General features: G+C 34.2%; 1 pseudogene; it reads right to left on the bottom strand.

Annotated features, from left to right (window-relative positions):
* Window positions 1-692: 692 nt before the first annotated feature.
* LOC127135275 (NAD(P)H-quinone oxidoreductase subunit H, chloroplastic-like) lies at window positions 693-2960 on the bottom strand (annotated as a pseudogene).
* Window positions 2961-22814: the final 19854 nt, after the last annotated feature.

The following is a 22814-nucleotide window of genomic DNA, read 5'->3' as shown; positions in this document are numbered from 1 at the left end:
ATAATATTACTTTTTATTTTTAATATAATATAATTTTTACTTTCTTTCATGTTTAGTCTCATCAATATGTAATGTCCGGATGAATCCTCCCTATATACCATAACATACTTTCTCCAAGTTTTATATTTCTGAATTAGATCAATTCAATTCTGTCTGTTCTACAAATAACGAAATAAGAAAGAGAAATCTATTTTAATAAAAGATCCAATTAAGGCACTTCTGAATTGATCTCATCCCTAAAAAAAACTTTGTTGAGTAATAACGGAATTCTTCAATAAAATACTCTTTTATAATTCTCAATAATTCTCATGATTTTGAATGACAAAAAATAATTACACATTCGTTTCTTAATTCTTAAATTTGATCTCCATGAATATGGATATAATAAATCAAAAACGAAAGAGAAATCTATTTTTTCTTTTTGATTTCTTATTATTTTTCTTCCTATTCTTCTTTTTTGTGCTATGAAAAAGGGACTTGCAAAATTTTTAAAGGATTTTTCCGTTCATGATAGTAATTTATTTAGTGAGTGGATGGAAGCATACTCTGGAACGGAGTTGCGGGGAGTAGTGCTTTCTTTTTTCTACCAATTTAAAGCCCCAATTAGTATTCTTTTTATATTCTGCGTAAATTTTCTTTTGGATAATTTACAAAATCTGTGTTACTAATCCTTTGTGTATCTCATAGTTTCTAACCATCCACTCTTTTTTATTAATCCCCCTTATTTTTATATATCTATGAGATTTCATAAAAATGGTAACTAAAACTCAATAAGGTTGGTCTTTTGAGACCGCTTCAAAACAGGATGACAAATTGTCCAATCTTGGATTAAATGGCCTCTTTTGTTTATCATTTTATTTCATTCTTATACATAGAAAATGAGACTCCATATTTTTACTGCCCTTTCATTCAAACCATCATACTATCTACTAACTAGAAGTAATAGAGTATTCTGAAATTAGATTAAATCGAAGCTGTTTTATTTCACTCATATAACTATCTAATTTAGTTCTTCAATCAGAATTGTGAAAAAGAAAATAAGGATAATGAAGGTTTCTATTCAATTTATTAGCCTCATTTCCTATATAGTACTATATAGAAATATAGTACTATAAAGAGAGGAGCATAGTAATAGCATCGAATAGCTTTTTCGGTTTCAACGAATCGCACGTAGAGATATTGATAAGACACATAAAGTTAATGGTATTTCATAACTAATCGATTGAGCAGCAACTCGTAGACCACCCAAAAAGGAAAATTTATTATTTGAGCCATATCGTGACATAAGAAGTCCAATGGGAGCAATACTCGAAATAGTAATCCATAAAAAAACACCTATATTGAAATCAGATAAAATAAAGTTATAGCTAAAGGGAATTACTGAATAACTTATTAGAATGGATATGACTGATAGGGATGGTCCGATACTGAATAAACGAATATCTCCGCTAAATGGAATAAGATTCTCTTTGAATAGTAGTTTTGTTCCGTCTGCTAGAGATTGAAGAATTCCAAAAGGACTAGCATATTCAGGTCCAATACGTTGTTGTACCCCTGCAGATATTTCTCTTTCTAACCATACAATTGCTAGTAAGAATCAAAATTGGTACAAGTATCCATAGAATTCCATAGACCTCTTTGAAAGATTCCAATCCGGAAAAGGAGTTTATATCTTGGACTTTCGTTGTATCAATTATCATTTCAACGATCAACTTCTCCCATAATGATATCTATGCTACCTAGTATTGTCATAATATCAGCCAATTTCATTCTTTTAACTAATTGAGGAAGAATTTGCAAATTGATAAAACCAGGTGGACGAATTTTCCATCTCCAAGAAAAACCATTCTGATCTCCTATTAGAAAAATTCCTAATTCTCCCTTAGGGGCCTCAATTCTCACATAAAGTTCTTGTTTCGCCAAGTCAAAAGTAGGAGACAATTTTTTTACCAATGAATCGATATTCAAAATTATTCCATTCTAGCTCCTTTTCTCTATCAAAGCAGCGAATTTCGAAATTTTCATAGGGCCCCCCTGGAATTCCTTCCAAAGTCTGTTGAATTATTTTTATGGATTCCACCATTTCACCAATTCGAACTAAATAACGAGCTAATAAATCTCCTTCTTTTTGCCATTGAACTTCTCAATCAAATTCCTCGTAACACTCATAATTATCAACTTCACGTAGATCCCTTTGTATTCCGGAAGCCCGAAGCATCGGCCCTGATAACCCCCAATTTATAACTTCCTCTCTACCAACAATACCCACTCCTTCAACCCGTTCTAAAAATATGGGATTTTGCGTAATAAGTTTTTGATATTCAATAACCCTTGTTAAAAAATAATTGCAAAAATCAAAACATTTATCGATCCAACCATAAGGTAGATCAACCACTACTCCTCCAATACGAAAAAAATTATGCATCATTCTCATACCTGTCGCAGCTTCGAATATATCATATATTAATTCTCTTTCTCTAAAAATATAGAAAAAGGGGGTTTGTGCACCAATATCTGCTATAAAAGGTCCCAGCCATAGTAGATGAGAAGCTATACGACTTAACTCCAACATAATTACTCGTATATAGCTAGCTCTTTTAGGTACTTGAATATTTCCCAATTATTCTGGTCCGTTTACAGTTATTGCTTCTGTGAACATAGTACCTAAATAATCCCAACGTGTTACATAAGGCAGATATTGTATAATTGTTCGGTTTTCCGCTATTTTTTCCATACCTCTATGTAAATAACCCAATATTGGTTCACAATCAATAACATCTTCACCATAAAGAGTAACAATAAGTCGAAGAACACCATGCATCGATGGGTGTTGAGGCCCCATATTTACTATCATGAGGTCTTTTCTTGTAGCTGGGATATTCATAGGTTTTTCCTCGATTCATTCTTCCATGAATCGTTCAAAAAAAAGTTCATCAAAATTCAGTATCTAATAAATCGAATAATTGAAAATGATTCTTGAAATTACCTAATTTGTGAATCCTGAATACCCAATCGATTTATTACATTTTTATAACGTATTTTTTTTTCTTTGACAAATACGACAATAGTCGTTGCCGTTTTCCCAGAATTAGACGTAAACCTCTTTGAGATAAATAGTCTTTTGGGTGTAATTCAAAATGTGAAGTAAGTCTTCGTGAAGTTGAATACTTGAAATTCAACGGATCCGTGTTTTTTTTTTTTGAAATAACATAATTTTTTATCATAAAATAAAAGCTTTTCCCCCTCCTTTTTGATAGATATTTTTATTGATCAGTAATAGTAATGACACTTTTTTTTTTGAATTTTTCTATAGATTTCTTTCTATCTATTCTATCTGATGGAGACATCATTGAATTCGTATCAATCCCACAATGCGTGTGGGCGTTTATTTATTTTATTTAATATATATATATATATTATATATATATATATATATATATATATATATATATATATATATATATTATATATATTATATATATATATATGTTCACATATCAGCATATGGATATGTTACAAGAAATATTATGATAATGATAAATAGAACCAAAATCTAGATTTTCAATCAAATTTTCAGTCGAGGATACATATGTATTCTTAATATACTGAAACGGCTTCCATTATGCGTATCAAACCAATAGCGGTTCATACAAGCTAAGTCTTCGAATCGATAATTTGACCAAAGAAAGAATTTTAATTTCTTTAGTTTTTTTGTATCGCTATCAAGATCCTTATTTTTAGTCAAAACTTCAGAAGAATTATTTATTTTTTTCTCCTTTATTGTGTTTCTATCCACCGTCTTTCTATTCCTAGAGTTCAAAGAAATTAGAATTCTCAATTCTCTACGGCGTCTAGGGGATAAAAGATTTTTGGGAATAAGGAAATCATAATTCTTAAGACGATTATTTTTTGAGTTTTTTTTCGAAATTTTTCGCTTGTGCTTCAGTGCTGATATATAAAGATTTGTTCATAATTTTTTATAGAAACACAATTGGGTTCAATAAAAAAACATTAGGTAGTCCTGCAATTCTGTTATGTCCCTAGCGTTTCCATAACAAAAGTCAGTGTTGGTGATACGCACCAAATTTTCTATATTTATATCCTTTTTTATAACCACAATAGTGAATTTTTTTAGCTTTTTCAACTCAAGCAAATAACCTTATATGTTAATATACTGAAACATATCCTCTTTGATGCTTTATATAACCTTGGCGGTGATCATATTTATTGCCCTGCTCCAATCCATTTTTACTAACATCATTTGCTTCTTCATCCCATTTGGATCATATTTGAACCCAAACTTGTTTATTTATCCCGTCATGTTTTCCATGACTAAATACACTTTTGCTTGTTTTGTTGTCTCTCAACATGGGACAAGATCAAAGGAAATATCTATCTTGAGCTGGAGTCCAATTAGCCATCGAGTTGTCCAAATGATCAGATGAATCATCCTCCGTTCATCAACTATAACTCAAGTAAATTAGTACTAACTAAAAAGCACTGAGATTTCCACCTAATTTATGGACACTTAATCTCATAAAAATGCACACACATCATAAGAGTAATACAGTGTGTGACCATCTCTACAACAAAATTTATCTTGATCTTGCTAACCTTTAATTTTTCCAAAAATGGGTGACAGAACCTCCTTGTGTTTTTTTTTTCTTATTACCTTTAACCTTCACGTTCAACATACAAGCCTAGAGTAGAGTCAATTAGTAGCTACCGAGGAGCAACTCATAGAACCATTTATCTGCCAACAAGTAACTCAATGCAACTTCCTTCTTCTACGCACTCGTCCTTCTCATGACAAAATTATATAAGGCTTCATAGTGAAGACTCTTGACAACACTTCGAATGTTCTCCGTAAGGACACCATTAACGTCATCGACAAACTATTATCATATGAGCTTGGCATCCTAGACCAAGTGGCTTGTTATTTCGATTCCGTTAGGATATGATTTGACATTGTTGGTTTTAATTGAATAAGGACAGACCGGGCTTTCAAGACATGAGAAACAAAAGACGGCAACTGAGACGTGTACGACGTTTCTTATCTATTGAAGCTCGAACGATGATCCTCTTATATCAATCTTTGGATATTAGGGAAGAAATCCGTTAATACCCTGATTCTAACCAGGAGTAACAGAGTTATAGAACACTACTAGATTATTAAGAGTCAGCTGAAAGAAAAGAGTTGATAAGAATGAGAATTTTTTGGTAATACTTGTTATTTTTCATGATGGTTGCAAGCTGGATACAGGTTATCCAATCATTGCAAGGAATTCTAGCAATGTAGACACCTTGTCATTTATCTAGAACAATTCCCTAAATGCCAAAATAAGAAAAAGACAAAGTTTATTTATTGAAAATAGGAAAATATCCTATTACAATACTCTGCTTCAAGAACACGCATGTTCTTATGGGTGAAAATCAATAGAATTCCCAAGTAGCCTCATGGGTTGGTTGTTCCCTCCACAGAACCAATACTTTGGAAGCAACACTACGACCTTGTTTTATCATTTTCTGTCCAGAATCGCCACAGGAACTTTTCCATCATCAACATTTGTTGCTGGTATGTGTTGAATAGGTTGATTATGAGGGTTAAGACACAATTTCAGTTGTAAAATGTAAAAGAGAATGTGAATAGTAGCACTGGGTGGAAGCTACAAATGATACGCAGCAGAGCCCATACGATCCAAATGAAGCTAACTTTTAATTGAGATGTGAGTCCCTTAGGGCGAGTCCTTCAACTAAAGACTGTTGGAAATCCCCAAAAATCTATGGAGAATTTCAATCAATCTTGATGAACAAGATTGTTATCACCCACACAATAACAACGAAAAGAGAAGAACAACGGAGAAAGAAAGAAATTAAAGAACGATGAAGGAGAAGAGTAATAGAATTCTGCAGAGTTTCTCTCTGTCCACAAACTGTGGAAAACTTCTTATTCACTTTCCAACTGCAAAATACTGTGAATACAATGTTATGAATGCTCTATTCACTTCTTTTCAAGAATAAGGGTTACTCCCTCTATTTATAGATTTAGGTTAACTTGGACCTCAATCCAAAGCCCAAAACTATTAAAGTCCAAAATAGCTAACACTACTAAACTAGGCATAAATCAAAATCATGTGCGAAGCAACATGCTTCGACACACTAACACAACTCAACACGCTAGGTGATTTGACACTTCCTTGCTTTGTCGAGCAACCTGCTTTGACACAAGGAATTACAATTTAACACACCACCTAATTCATTGTGTCTAAGCTATCTACATTCATCATAACTCTTAGTCTTTTGAACACTTCGACCCGCACTCTCTTTGTCATGATGTCTGCAATTTGATTCTTGGTTCTGCAGTGTTCCATATTCATCTTCCCATCTGCTACTTGCTCTCAAAGATAATGGAACCTCATCTCGATGTGCTTGCTTCGACCATGTGCTATCGGATTCTTCGCCAGATTGAAAGCTGACATGTTGTCGATCTTCATGGTAATTGCTCCATGACTCTTCGTTGTTATCTCTTCGACCAAATTCACCATCCACGTTGCTTAACATGCACAAAGAGAAACAACTATGTATTCTGCTTCGCACGATGATAATGCAACTACTGGCTCTTTTCTCGTACTCCAAGCAACTGGGGCATCACCTAGCATAAACATATAACCAGCTGTAGATTTTCGATCTTCAACATCACTACACCAACTTGAGTCAGTGTATCCAACTAATTTGCATTCTTTTCCTTCATCAGCTGCAGAAAACAAAATGGCATAGTCGAGAGTTCCTTTTAGATACCTTAGTATCCTCTTCACCGCTGTTAGATGTGATACCTTTGTCTTCTGCATGAACCTACTTACCATACCTACACTGTATGCTAAGTCAGGCCTTGTGTGACAAAGGTATCGAAGTGACCCAATAAGTCTTCTATAATGGGTTAGGTCGACATCATCTTCATCTGAATCTTTTGACAGGTGTAATCTGGGCTCAGCTGGAGTCGAAATTGGGTTGTAATCTCGCATCTCAAATTCTTGAGAATTTTGCCTGCATACCTTCTTTGGTGCATCATCAAACATCTACCACTCTTGTAAAATTCGATGCCAAGGAAACATGAAATGTCATCCAGATCTTACATAAGTCTTGCCTTGTGTCGAGTCACTTCTCCTTTGGGATTCAACTTCACCTTGTATACCCACTTCACATCGATTGCCTTCTTGTCTTGATGCAATTCGACAAGTGACCAAGTGTTGTTGACTTCGATTGACTTCAATTCTTCGTCCATTGCTTTCATCCACTTTGAATCTTTCAATGCCTCAACTGCATTGATAGGTTCGACATCTGCGTAGAAAGCATAGTGTACCAACTCACCTTCTTCATCGACAACATCATCTGATGTAATCACACATTCTTGCAACCTTGCAGGGACGTGTCTTGTTCTTTGATGTCTGCTTGGGCCTGCCTCACCTCTGACTTCTTCCTGTCAAACTTCTCTTTCGACTTCACTAGCTGGTTCATCATAAAAGATTCTCACTGAATCTTTCTTGACATTCTCAGTCCAATCCCACTCCTTAAGCTCATCTATGATCACGTCCCTGCTGATCACTACTTGCTTATTCACTGGGTCGAACAACTTGTATCCTCTAGTCGAATGATATCCTAACAGGATCATCTGATTCGACTTGTCATCAAGTTTTCTTCTCAACTGATCTGGAACATGACTATGTGCTATAGATCCAAACACCCTTAGATGACTCAAGCTAGGCTTGACACTAGACCAACATTCTTCTAGTGTGATTCCTTCTAGCTTCTTCGTCGGACATCTGTTCAGGATATATGTCGTAGTTGACACCGCTTCTCCCAAAATTCTTTTGGTAGATGCTTGCCTTTCAACATACTTCTAACCATATTCATAATGGTTCTATTCTTCCTTTTTGCGACTCCGTTCTGCTGTGGAGTGTAGGGTGGCACCACCTCATGCACAATCCATTCTTTCACACATAATGAATCGAAATCTTTCGACACATATTCTCCACCACCATCAGTCCTCAAAATCTTGATCTTTCGACCGCTCTGTCTTTCGACCATAAATTTAAGCTTGGAAAATACCTCGATCACTTCACTTTTCTTATAGATCAGGTAAAAAAATCAAAGAGGTACCACAATTATGGATACACTAATAGAAGTCCGCAATTTGGGTGTTAAACTTCCAATCGAGTTTAGTGTTTTTAATATTGTTATGGATGGTCCTAATTCTTCGTTGTTTAAGAGTTATGTTGTGTTACTTGGACGTGGCAAAGTCAGTATTTTGTTAGATGATTGGAAGGATGTATCAAATGAGGTGAAAAATAGCATATGGACAGACGTTCAGGTAGTAATTTCAATTGTTATCGATTCGATATTACGTTATATAAACACTAATACATACTTATTATCATTTTAAATGTGTAGTTGACGTTTAAATTTAGTGATGATTAGAAGTTGAAAAAAAGGTGGATAACTTATGCTGGTACGACCTGGAGGAGTTTTAAGTCATGACTCATAAGTGGTTATATTACGAAGCCAAAGCCTAATACTGAATGATTGTGGGTGAAATATTCGTATATTAGCAAGAAGGTTTGGAAAATGTTTGTGAAGTCTTGTAGTAGTGAGGAGTTCATGATTAATACCTATGGTGTTTTCTGATAATTTTATGGATAAACCATGGACGCTAATATTTTTCCTATGTTTATAACAGGTTAAAAGTCAAGCGGTAAAGTTGAACAAATCCAAAAACAAATGCCCCCATAGATTGTCTCGTGGGGGATACAGGAAACTTGAGAAAATCATAATTATTGGAAAAAAGACAACAACTAGGAGAGGGGGAGTCCATGAGTTGTGATCGGGAACCATCTCCACCATCGCGGCATGAGAAGTGGATGAGGGCTCCACTAAGACCAAATGGAGACTGCACTTTAAATTCCTCCAGCTTGGCAGTTGAGAGAATTGTAAGTAGGACTTATTATGCATATGTATGTAGACAACACTTCAAATGCCTCCATGAGTCGCTTTGGTAATTAACAGTGTATGTCATATCATGTTGTGTAGGATTTATTGGTTAACTCATCCCGTGAAGGTACCTTCATTCCAGAACCACAACATGATATATTAGTAGAAGCAATAAGAACAAAGGAACATGGTGGGCGTGTTCGTGGGGTTGGAGATGGCATCGACCTGAGAGTGTTTTTTGGCATGTCTAGAAAAAGCATCGGACAATTGAAAAATGAAACGTTGGAAGAGCTTCAGAGGAATATAGATACTCAAAAGCAAGAATTTTACGAGAAGTTACAAGTGGAGTGGGAAACTCGAAGGAAATAATTGGAAGAATTAAAAGATTTATATGCGGTATGTAAGAGTGAGAATTATGTTATCTAAAGAGTTATATGTTTATTTGTTGTGCATATTGTGTTAATTCTGTTTTGTGTTACTTTATGTATTTTATGATGTAGAGAATCAGTGGAACCGTGCCATAGTGTACAAATGAAGAGGATGATGCTAATGATCAATTTCCTGGTAAAAATGGTGTACATGGTGCAAGCACAAAAGGCAGTTGTTCAGCCACCCCATCGATAGAGAGATCCAATACGGGTTATTGGTCCCTTCTGAAGAATCATATTCCAAAATGATGGATTATGTTGTGCTCAACGAAGAAGCGGTAATTACTCTTCCACTAGAAGATGATCCTACGATTGAGGGGTTAAAGGAATTCTTTTTGATTCATAAAGATATAAATGATATGATTGGTGGAAATCGGTGGCTGGACATAGGGTTACTAGAAGTTTGGTGCATGTAAGTATATCTTATTATATGGTACATTCATTGTTTTGTATAGAATTAATTCCTCACGTGTTTTTTGTACCTTGTTTAACCTTTTATGTACATTCATCATGTATGTATAGAGTTATATAAACCGGATACTTATGGATTGTTGGATCTAGTTAGAGTATGACTTACAAATAATTCCGCTAAAAATATTGAAAAAAACTTAACATCACAGATAACAGATGGGAAATTATGCTACTTAGCACCATTCCTCAATAACTTAGTAGTTTTAAAATTATGATGTCTCTATTATATTTAGTTTTCATGTTTTTCCAAATATTAATTATATATGTTTCTATTGTTCATTAAGAGAACATTATCAATTGAACATCATATCTCTTCAGACGAATATGGTAACTATACTGTATTTGTTACACAAAGAACTTGATCCTATGATGAAACAAATTATTACTAGGTATAACTTTATACTTATGAAATTTTTTATGAAATTTTATCTTTTACTTTGTAATTATCTCAGTGTGGAATATTTTAAAATCATTTTCAATATATAAGGTTGTCAAGAGGCATTATAGATTGAACAAGTCTAGGTAAGTTGATTAATTTAGACACACACACACACACACAACCACACACACACACACACACACCACACACACACACACACACACACACACATATATATTATATATATATATATATATATATATATATATATATATAATATAATATAATATATATATATAATATATATATATATATATATATGAAATACATGTGTGGTTATATATTCATGAAAGGTGTAAATTTGTAGACGAGGAGACACGCAGAGAGGGATACGAGTGTGAGTAATATGTAATGAAACACAAGTTTAATATCATCTCTGTCGACATTGTTGATTCGTGGGCTTAGGTATATAATATCATGAAATGTTTTTAATAACATATTAATTTGAATATATAATTCAAATCATGTAATATTCAATTTCTTTCACTTGTTTATATAGACGTTTAACGACAAGGCACCTTTCTCTTTGAAAGACTTAGACGACATCTGTAGATGTTAGGCGTTTATTTTTAATGTGTTAGTTGAAAATGAGGGGATGGTATATTGTAATGGTTAATTTGATATATATATACTTGTTTGTAATATATAGAAAAACAAATAAAATTAAAAAAAAAAAAATATTTAATCACGATTATTTAAACCAACCGTTGTTATAGATAACACGCATAGTATTATTAACCATACATTCACTAGGTTTTGAACCCATGACCATTCGATTTATATCACAACAGTTGATTATCTTGATGGTTGTGATATATAGTGCACTACCTAACTTATCACAATGGTCCAAGACCTGTGGTGGAAGGCATCATACATACAATCACACCCTACCCTATAACGATTTTTCGGACATGGTTGTATCCCTTTTCCAACCATTATGATAGTTGTTTTTCATAGTAGTAAGGTGAAGCTTCGGTAGCATGTGAACGCCTACAATAAGAACCAGAGGTTGTTGAAGGTCATGCAATAGGACAAAGAGACATGGGATAAAAAGTTGGGGAACGTAGAGGCCTAGGTTAAGGAGATCGCCACCAAGGAGAAATCCCTGCGGGAATTTCAGGACATTGCCATCCTCCCCTAACAGAAGCTGGAGATGGATGTATCTGAGCTTACTGACGAGCTGGTGTCCACTTCTATCATTTACTTTAAGCGGGCCAAGGAGCGATTTCCTTCCTCTACCCCAATATAGATCTGAGCCGAATGAAATCCTCAAAGTTATCTGGGATAGTCAGCTGGTGAGTGAATATGCAGCGGCCCCCTCAGAGCCTAAAAAGTATGCTCCTATTAATGATACCCATGGTGAGGGCGAGGCAACTAGAGACAATGAATCTGAAGTGCCTCAGTCGTAGCACACTATCGGGAAGGAGATAGTCCATGAGTAGAATTAATAGTTTGGTTTGCTTATAATGTTTATTATCCATTGGTGGCCTTCTGTTGTATTTCATTTCCCTTTCGGATTTTTTTATATAATTTTATGAACAACAACGTTCCTTTGGGCACCTTTTATGTTAATCGTCTTTAATGTTATATTCTTCCATGGTTGTTTTCTGCATGTTTGTCCTTTTATCCCTAATAATAAACGAGTTGCTTTGAGAGCTAAAAGGGTTCCTCTTGGGGACCTGATGTTGTATCCATCTTGTAGGGAAGCAATGACCCAACTTAGAAATCTAACAACTTGATCTCCTCAATGGTCGACAAGGATCCCATTGAGAGATCCATCGTTTTGATCGCCTCAACGGGCATAAATGATCCCTCTCAAGGCTTTATCATTTTAATCGCCTTAATGGGCAACAAGGATCCCTCTTAAGGATCCAACATTTTGATCGCCTAAATGGGGGGCAAGGATCCCTCTTAAGGATTCAACATTTTAATTGCCTCAATGGGTGGCAAGGATTCCACTTAGGGATCCAACATTTTGATCACCTAAATAGGAGGCAAGGATTCCACTTTGAGATCTAACCTATTAATCGTCTTAATGGGCGGTAAATACCCCTCTTAGGGATCCCGAATTTTGACGCCTCAATGGGCTACAAGGATTCCACTTAGGGATCCAGTGTTTTGATCGCCTCAAGTTACGACATTCTTTTTAGCTTATAGATTTCCTGTAAAAAGGAAATAGCCAGCAAATACAGATTCTCTAAAATAACAAAAAGAGATGAAGCCTCATTAAAAACCCGCAGCCAATATAAAGTGCAGAGAAAAAAAGTGATCTCACAACTACAAAATATACCTTTGGTAACACTATATTACTATGGTCCTTTTATCAACCATAGTAATATATCATTTTTAACACGCCGATTTTTTAATATTTTATTAAAAGACTTTTCATCATGATTCTTAATAACAACTGTGAGCATATATTAATGGTTACAAGCTTTGCATCCCAACATCAACATTTTCCATTTTTCAATAAAATAAGTGTGTTTTACCTAACATTCATTGTTATAGAAAAATTAAAAAACATTTAACTACGATTAATAAAACAACCGTAGGTAAATGTTCCATATTTAACTACGGTTTGTATTTGGAACCATTGTGAAATTATTTCCTACAAAATTTAAACATAGCAGGTTATTTAATTCGTTCATAAAACACTTGGGTGCCCTAGCAAACTAGACGACAACAATAACACAATCTTCACCATCTTCATTCATTTATTGGAATGTCCATTCTTCACCATCTTCATTCATTTCTTTGAACAAAAATTATTTCTTGGTCTCTTCCTCCTCTTCGAAGTACGGTATGTCACCTTTCTGTGCTCATTGTTCATTGTTCATTTCTTGGATTCTCTCGTATGTTGTGGTATGGTTTTCCTTTATTTTTATTTTGTTGCAATCGTGTTTTGGTTTTATTCATATTTTGTGATATTTTTGTTGTTATAAGGGTATGTGATGTTGTCATGGGTCATGATCTCATGTTGTGATGTTTTTGTTATTATAAGGTTATGTTATGTGTAGCATATAACCATAGTATGTTTAGTATGCATATAACCATAGTATGTTGTGTGTGTAGCACTAATGTGTCATTTACATTATTCTTTTGATACATTAGTCATTTGCTATAAATTTTAGAATTTGTTATAGATCATAGTTGGATGAAAGATGATAGATTAGGTCTAGTGTATGATAAAGAAGTTCTTGAATTCCTTGAATTCGCCAAACAAAAACTTCCCGGAAATAATGGTGTCTTTTATCGTGCTTGTGTTAATTAGGGGAATATCAAAAAATGGTCAAAGGAAGAAATATTACATCACATATGTTGTGATGGAATATGTCAAAATTATACAACATGTACGTGACATGGAGAAGGAAAATACATCTCCAATTGACACAAGATTATTGTAGCCTCATCTTCTAACTCATCTATTTTTCTGAAATTAAGAAATTTATTACATATATCATTGAATAGTAAGTGCAATCTGGTTATAGATACTCTTACATTTTTTTGGAAGGATGTGACAAATAGCCATTAGTAGAAGTTGTTGCATCAAGACATGACAATCATGAGATTTTAAGAAAATTAACTTGAGATATTTCATTGGTACAAGTTTCTTTATGTTTGCTGAGTAACCTTGAGTAACTTTGATATTATGTAAACACTTGCAAAAACTTTTCTTTTCCTTTTTAGATAGAGTGTGACATGTTAGAGGAAAATAAGTTCTTTTTCATCAATCTTCTAGAGCCAACTGTTGTCGTATACCCATCTCCATTATATCTAAACGGGAATTCTTATTATCTTTAGTCTTTCCTGGAATGTTTAGAAGTATTCTTATCAAACTATCACACACATTTTTCTCCACATGCATCATATCAAGATAATATCTTACATCGAGGCTAGACCAATATGGAAGATCAAAGAACACTTATCTCTTTTTCCAAATATTTCTTTCAACAAGATCTTTTTATTCTTTCCAAAGACAACATTAAGGTGTTTTTTTCGTTGATAAACTACATCTCCAGTTAATGATTTAGGAGAAATTTCAAACTCTTGCTCTCCACTAAAAGCCTTATGCAATCTATGATAAGGATGATTGGGTTTTAGAATTTTCTGATGCCCAAGGTAAAAGGTATTTTTTCCGAACTCAACTTATTGAAAATGAGTATTATATTCACATATAGGACACACTTTATATCCTTTGACACTGTATCCATCCAAACCACTATATGCAGAAAAGCCGTTGATTGTGCAAAATAACATTGCACGCATTTTAAACATTTCACCAAAACATGCATCATCAACATGAATGCCTTCCTCTCATAATTTTCTTAACTCTTCGATTAATGGACTTAGATAAATATCTATTACGTTTCCAGGTTTTTGGGGTACATAAATCATCATACTTAACAACATATACTTGTGTTTCATGCTTAACCAAGGAGATAGGTTATAATTCGTGAGAAGAATAGGTCATGAAGCATGGTTAGTACTCACATTATCAAAGGGGTTCATTCCATCTGTGGAAAGCCCAAACCTAATATTTATTGGCTCAAGGCCAAAATTTGAAAACAACGAATCAATTTTCTTCCATTACAAAGAATCATCCCCATGGAGAATGTTTTCATCATATTTTCTTCCATCTGCATGCCATCTAATACTCTTTGCATCATTCGCATTAGCAATAAGTCTCTTGAACCTTGAAATTATTGGTAAGTACCATAACAATTTAGCAAAAGGGTGTTTCTTGCTAATATTATCATTGTCACCACTATTGTTGTCCTTCAATATGTAGTGTGAGTCACCATATTCCGGACATTGATCCATATTTTCATACTTTTTCTATATAATATGAAATCATTAGAGAATGCATGTATTTTGATATACTCAGAACCCATACGACACAATATTTTCTTGGCCTCATAACAACGGTCAGACAAATTATTATCATCTGTTTCAAAAAATGAAGCAATTCATTGAAACTTTTACCCACCCACCCATTTTTTGCCTTTAGATTAAACAATTTTAGCAACGCAAACAATCGTGTAAAATTTGTGCACCCCTTATATAAAAGTTCATCATTATCACTGCGCAAAGTATCATAAATATGGGCTTTCATATAAGACGATTCTCAAATATCGTGAATCATATCTTCTAGTCGATCATCCATATCTTTATCAAATTCATCCATTTGTGATGTTGCATTTCGATGTTTATCAACCATCATTTTTTGACATTATGGTTCACTTAAATCCGATAAATATGCATGATTTCGTACTAAAATTGATACTTACTTATCATGAATTTTGAAAAATGCAGTAGAGACTATGAATGTTTTTGAAATATACAAAACTTTTTGAAAATTCGAATTGTTCCAATATTTTTGTAAAATGAATTATAAAATTGTACATGACTAGTATTGTAAAAACATGGGGATTGTGGAGATGCTAAGTCAAAGTTTGGGGTGGCAGAATAATTCTTCGTATTCATATGGCATGGGAAATCGTTCAAATCAACCAAGCTCAAGCCCACTAGATATAAGTAACTCATTATAATTGATCTAGACAAATAGTATTATTTAAGTTATTTCTCATAAAAACAAAATTTTCAAATAAAATTTCTAAAATTAAGTCACTGCAAATAATTGTTAATTTCATTGTTTTTAAATTAAAATTAAATAGAAAAATCTAAAAATATAATAAAGTAGATATTATTTTTTATAATTAATCACATTAAAATATTTATTTTACCAATTATTAAAATAATTAAAAAAAAAACATATTCTTTTCACTTTTAATTTCTAATAATAACCATAATAATAAAAGTATTAAATTCAAAAAATAATAGAATATACGAGCCTTAAACTGATAAATTGACTCCAGATTTCAAACTCCGCAATGACACCTGAGTCATGATTGCTTTTGTGTGGTCATTATTTCTCTAAAACTTGTATAAATATGCCTCTTATGTATATGTAACTATCAAAAACACCATAGATTGTCTCAATTTAGTATCTCATATTTGTTTACTTCAACATTGTGAGTCCCCCTCTTAAATTTAGGGTCACAGAGGACATTGTCGCATCTCGAAAAATACGATTCCTCGCGATGGTCGCAGAAAAATTATGTTCGAACAGAGTCGCTACCGAACTTTATTTATTCCGATGAAGGAATAGGAAAATATCGATAAAACCTTTTTAAAAATAAGAATAATGGTCGTCGCAACCATATTCGGGTTCGGGAGTCGATTACGCAAGGGGAAGGTATTAGCACCCCTCACGTCCGTTGTACTCAACGGGAACCTTTTAGATCAATGTTGCGATTTGAATGTTAACTGAGGTTGTTTGATGGGAATCTCAGAAAGGGGAAATGGGAGGTTTTTTATTAGTGTGCTCGCGAAGATACAACAATCTCCTGCCTATGTATCCTTATGGTGCAATAAGGAAATCAAAGCATTCGTAGTTCGGGGAACTACGGTTGGTTGGTGTCTTTTAGTGAACAGCTGTTTTAGATCGCGTTCTAAAGGCTAAACATTGGCTTGTCTACTCTCGGCAGAGGCTTAAGCACTAGTTTGTTGTGCGCGTTAGAAGAGATTAAATAGTGTTCTTTCTGAAAAGAGTTTTGATCACACGAGGGTGACAAGTTGGATTAATATGTTTGATGTTTTGTTTGATTGGTTTTGATCGCACGGGGGCGAGAAAGATATATATTTGATGTGTTGAGACATTTTGTTGGATGACGATTACTCGGATATTCGAGTAAGACAACTCGTATCCTAATAGTCGAGGAGAGGAATCGAAGGCTCTAGACCATCTCCATTTTCATCCTTTATTATGAAAGGATTTGATAATAGTTAAGGTATTTTGAATGGATGACGATTACTCGGACGATCGAGTAAGACAACTCGCATCCTAATAATCGGGAAAGGGAATAGAAGATTCTAGACCACTTTATGTTTCATCTGAGTGATTATGAAAATAGGTTTATGTATGGTTGGTATTTTTAGAATAAACGACAAGTACTTGGATGGTTGAGTAAGACAACTCATATCCAAGCATTTGAGGAGAGGAATCGAAGACTCAAGACCATCTCCCTTTTCATATAGTTTATTGTGAAAATGATTTAATTAATTTATTAATTTGTGAAAAAATGACAATTGTTTGACTAACCGAGTAAGAGAACTCGTATTCAAAAAAATCAAGGAGAGAAGTTGAAGGCTCAAAGTCATCTCCCTTTTCATTTAGCTTATTATAAGAGTGTTTTGATTTAATCGGTTTTAGAAATCTGTAAAGAAATGACGAGTGTCTAACTGACCGAGTAAGAAAACTCGTATTCAAACAATCGAGGAGAGGAGTTAAAGGCTTAAAACCATCTCCCTTTCCATTTCGCTATCATAAAAATAATTCGTTTTGATTGTGTTTAGGTGGATAGAAATGATAGTTATTTGACTAACCGAGTAAGAAAACTCGTATTCAAATAATCGAGGAGAGGAGTTGAAAACTCAAAACCATCCCTCTTTTCATTCCCAAATGAAATGGTATTTAATTGTGATTAAGTATTTTAATTGAGTTTGAATAAAAATACTCGACGTTGGATCGAGGTTTTAAATTGTGTTTGCAAATAAATTGGGTTATTATTGGTGAATCGTTCATCAAATTGATCAATTAATAATCGACTAGGTCTCATTGTAAGAAAGCCCAAGAGTAAGCTATGTGAGGTTAATGGCGATGCTTTAAAAGCGATCGACTTACAAAGGTGTTGAAATTGGGTTTGATAAGAATCGGGAATCATAGGATTTTCAATGACTTAACGAGATTATAATGCTTGAAATAATTACCATTTGCACATCCCTAGAGAATATGACTTTAAAAAAATGCATAAATAAATCAATCGAATAAATGCAACATAAATAAGTCTTGTGAATAAATGATCCATTGAATAATTTAAATAGTAAATAAATAAAATAAGAAAATTAATTGCATAAATTATTAAATAAAACTTTATTTATCTCATCAAAATGTTAATTGATCAAATGATCTAAAAGGATTTAACTTAATTAATTGAAACAAGTTTTATATATAGGCAAAATAAACAAACTTTCTAAAAAACGGGCCCATTAGACAACACCCCACTAGGGGGCGCTGTTAAAAAAATAAAAGAAGAGGGGTGAATTGAAGAAAAAACCCTTAAGCCCAGCAGCGAAAGGCCCACAAACTCAGGAAAGAGGCCCATGGACCTTCAATCAACGCGCTGACTGGGAGAGGAACCAGGACCGTCAGATCTGTTGATCTGACTTCGGTTAAAACGTGACGGACGAAGCGATTTGAGAGTCCTACCCAGGACTATGGTGGAGATCCACACAAGATCCCTGGTTGACCAATAGTCAAACCCAGGTGTGGCCTTCCATGAAGAAGCCACATGGAGCGCATGCGCCCAAACAGAAGTGGGTACTTAAGCCCAACTTCAGAGAAAGTGAGTTCATTTGGCGAACTCCTTTCTCTCTCTTCACTTCAGAGCTCTAACGCTCTGTAAGTGAAGCCACCCACCGACGACCAAGCTTCATCGGAGAAGACGGTGGTTGCCGGCCACCAGCGGCGGTGCCACATTCTTCTCCGGCCAACCTTCGCCCAAAATCAAAAATACAAACACTAACTCCCCCTCTTTTTGGCCGGGGAGTCCGGATCCGGCCTCCTCTTTCCCTTAACCGCTCTCAATCAACCGGATCGAGACGAACAAAATCAAACTTCATCCAAACTCAACATAAACAAACAAACCCTGTATTTCTTTTAACCAAATCAAACGAAACAAGGCAACAACAAAAAACAGTTCCAACAAAAAACCCTAATTCCGAAATTAAGTCCTCAACAGTTGTGTTTTGATGAAATTAACATAGGGTTTTTACTTAGTTCAAAAAATCGAATGAAATGGTATGAAAACTTTAAGCAACGAAGGGAAAAGAAGGCTACTTGATCGGAGCGGTTCGACGACGAGGTCTCCTCCGACGAAACTCAGATAAGTCTCCTTCTTCGTATTAAATACTCTCCTTATTGCTCTTCTCTTTTACTATGTTTCTGGGTTTAAGCTCGTTTAGGCTAAAGCTTCAATGTGAAACTTTAGCTTAAACCTAAGGATTCTTGAGCTTTTAGTGACAAAGGATTTTAGGGATTTCAGCAGAGTTTTGGTAGCATTCCTCATATTCTAACGGAATCAATGTTTTATTTATAGGGCGAGAGTTAGGGATAGGTGTGTAAATTTCCTCAATGATGAGCTGGTGATTTGCTATACTAAATTCGTTGGAATAATCTTGGCACATCCCAGATTTTGTGGGGATCCAGATTTATGAATTCGTTACGAATGAAGTCATTGTTGTCTGTAGCGAATACGTTCTTTGGCGTTTCTTGTGGTCCCCTGTGCAAATTATTCACTTAATTAAATTATTTTAATTGTTTTCAGCTTTTAAGTGCTTATGGTGATAAGAGTTTTGATTTAATCCTTTATCTTTTTGCAGGTCACAAAGGCGAAACAACTCCAAGTGGGAAAGATGGTCTGTTGTACCAGCTCCATAAGGGAGTTTGAATTAGGGTGCTTCGATCCAAATGATGATTTGGAAATGGTTCTTCAAAAGCTCCAAAATATTATCCATCATAACGGTTCCCTCCTACAATTAACCTTGGATTAAACCAATCACATACATGCTTCAAAATGAAATTTTAATTTAGAGACTCATGATGGATTAAAACTTGGCATAATTATTTGGGAGATAAAAAAAATGAGCTTGCAAACTTGGGCTAATCAAGTGATAATCACAAGTAAAATGGCTTTTAATACTTGCTAACAAGAAAGTGGACTTGGACTAGGTCGTATAAAAAATGATTTGCACCACACCTTAAACTTGCAATATTAATTATGGACATGTTGATAGTAGTGGGCTTTTAAACCAAAAGGTCTTATGGATAACCAAAATGGGCCTCGTATAACCAACAAGTCCCAAAAATGCGCATACCATCCCATGCCTTAGTAATAGATATAAGAGATAAACGCGACAGTTTTTTTGGGTCATGAACAAGGAACTTAACAGATGAAACGCCACTGAAAGAATTGTTGAAAGTTTGATGACACTGAGAGTTTTCTTTAGAATGAACATGTGAGTATTGAATGTGCCTTTAGGAATGATGGGGAGTTTGGAGTAGCTTAGGGATGAGAAACCCTAAGATATAGTTTATGCCTTATAACTTCTGGTTATGAATGCTGGTGAAAGATTTTTTCTTACCCAAACGAAATTGGGGTATGACAGACATCTTTTTTTAAATTCTTAAATCCAAACTAGATAATCTCTTGGGTTACCAAGACAAATGATGGTTAAGATCCAGTATCATTCACACCCTCGATTGATAATGAAGGAAAGTTGAAGACGGATGAAGATTTAATTATTATGTGGATTATATTTCACCGTTACAAAAGAAAGGATTCGATCCAAGTGGATGCGATAATGGCGAGATCGATTGACGATATTTTAAGGATGTTGAAACGTCAGCAATCATCTTTGGAACATGATATGTGATGTTAGATATTATGTTAACAAATATTTATGTAATGATACATATTTTGTATATGTGGTAACACATATTTATGTTAATTTGTGTTTTCTTCATGTCTTTTCTAAAATTGCTTATGTGTTTATGATAATAGGGTATATTTCAGATTTTACACGTCAAAAATCCTCCTTCTCCGGGATGAATTTGTGGTGTGTTTAAGTAGTAGTATCATAGAAAAATCTGGATGTTAAATTCAAATTTGTTTTTAACATTGACTTTGGGATGTTTCATGAGAATGCTGTGTATTTTAGGCGCGTTCGAATTTTAAAATTCAAAATCTAAAAGTATTTTAAAATTTTCACCAGAGTATATGAGTGTACGATGAGTAAGCTCTAAATCTATAAGTGATTGGTGTTAATTAATTTTTTGGTTTGTTATTGGGCCTTGAAAAAATTGAGTTATTTTTTTGTTCTTATTTATTATATTTGATTGAGATTTTTATTTTATAAATTGTTATACAAATTAATTTTATTATTATGTTTAATATTTTTTTCAAATATATGAATTAAATATATGAATTATTTAATGTTTTTAGAAAGTAAACTGTTTTTTATAAATTGGACGGGATGGAGTATTTGTTTTGCAAGTAATTCACGAGTCTTGTTGTTGCATGGAGTATATGGCTCAATACATTTTATTTACCCATGCTATAAAATATGAATATTTTTTAATGCACCCCATATGCTTCTTACCCACCATGCAAAAATACATAAATATTCTCAGATTTTGGAGATGCATCTTCGGACGCACTAGAATGTTAATTAACATTAAAATATTTTGGAGATGTATCTCCAGAATATTTTGAAGGTTAAGTCGCGTCAGACCCTTCTCCTTCCTCATTTCTCATTTTCCTCAAAACCATTCTTCAAACTCTCTCAAATTTTTCTCTGTACCAATTCAAAACTCAATCATCAAGGCTTAACGAAACTTCAATCATCTTCTCTAACATTAGGAACAACATCTAAAACATCAATTTCTTGTAAATGTTTTGAATTTTTGATAAATTTTTGAGATTTTGTGTAAATGAGTAGAAATCAATGATTAGAGTTAGAAATGAGTAGAAATAATATTTAAGATAGTTTAGACATAGTGTATTAGATGTTTGTTGGCTGAAAAATGATTATCAAAACAAGTTTTTTTGAGATTGCAGGATATTCCGGAGATGCATCTCAAGAATTTTTGAGCATTTTAGTTTCCCAAATTTCAGAGATGCAGCTCCGAAATTTATTGCAGTTATTTTTTATTTATTTTCTTGCTTGTGTGTTATTTTCCTGCACTAATTGTATACTTTACTTTAACTTATAAGCATAATGGCTGATATACAGGATAAACTGAGGCACGTGATGGTTACTCAGCACGCATTAGTGCGGTAGGAGACAGAATTCACCATCTGACGCATCACTCCCTCCATCCTCCCGCGGGCGTCAGGTTTCACTAGTGCCACCTCATATTGTAGATGTTACTGATCCAGACCCACCCCCCACTATTGATGTTATTGATACAATGCTACCTCTGGAGGGTGGGCCTGCTGCAGATGCTAAGCCATAGGCATTTGGAGGAGACAAAATTGATTTGTCATTACTTCCTCTGTATCCAGACCATACTGCCAGACACCTCTGGGATGGAGAAGTAGCATTAGTTGGATTTATTTTTTTTACGTTAATTTTAATTAAGAAATTTATGAGATTGATTTTTTTCAAGAGCGTGATCCGCAAAAGTTCATTAACCACGGGCGGAACATTGTTGGCCTAAAGTCAAGACTGGTTAAAGTACGATCAACCACGGGATGCTTAATGCATTCGTGGAGAGATGACACTCGGAGACTTCGTCATTTCATCTCCCTCTTGGTGAGATGTCTATCACACTTGATGATGTCTCATGTTTGCTATATCTTCCGATCAGA

The sequence above is a fragment of the Lathyrus oleraceus genome, chromosome 4 (genome assembly GCF_024323335.1).
Source record: "Lathyrus oleraceus cultivar Zhongwan6 chromosome 4, CAAS_Psat_ZW6_1.0, whole genome shotgun sequence".
NCBI lineage: Eukaryota > Viridiplantae > Streptophyta > Magnoliopsida > Fabales > Fabaceae > Lathyrus > Lathyrus oleraceus.
The sequence above is the reverse complement of the archived record's forward strand: the minus strand, read 5'-3'. Positions and strand labels throughout refer to the sequence as shown.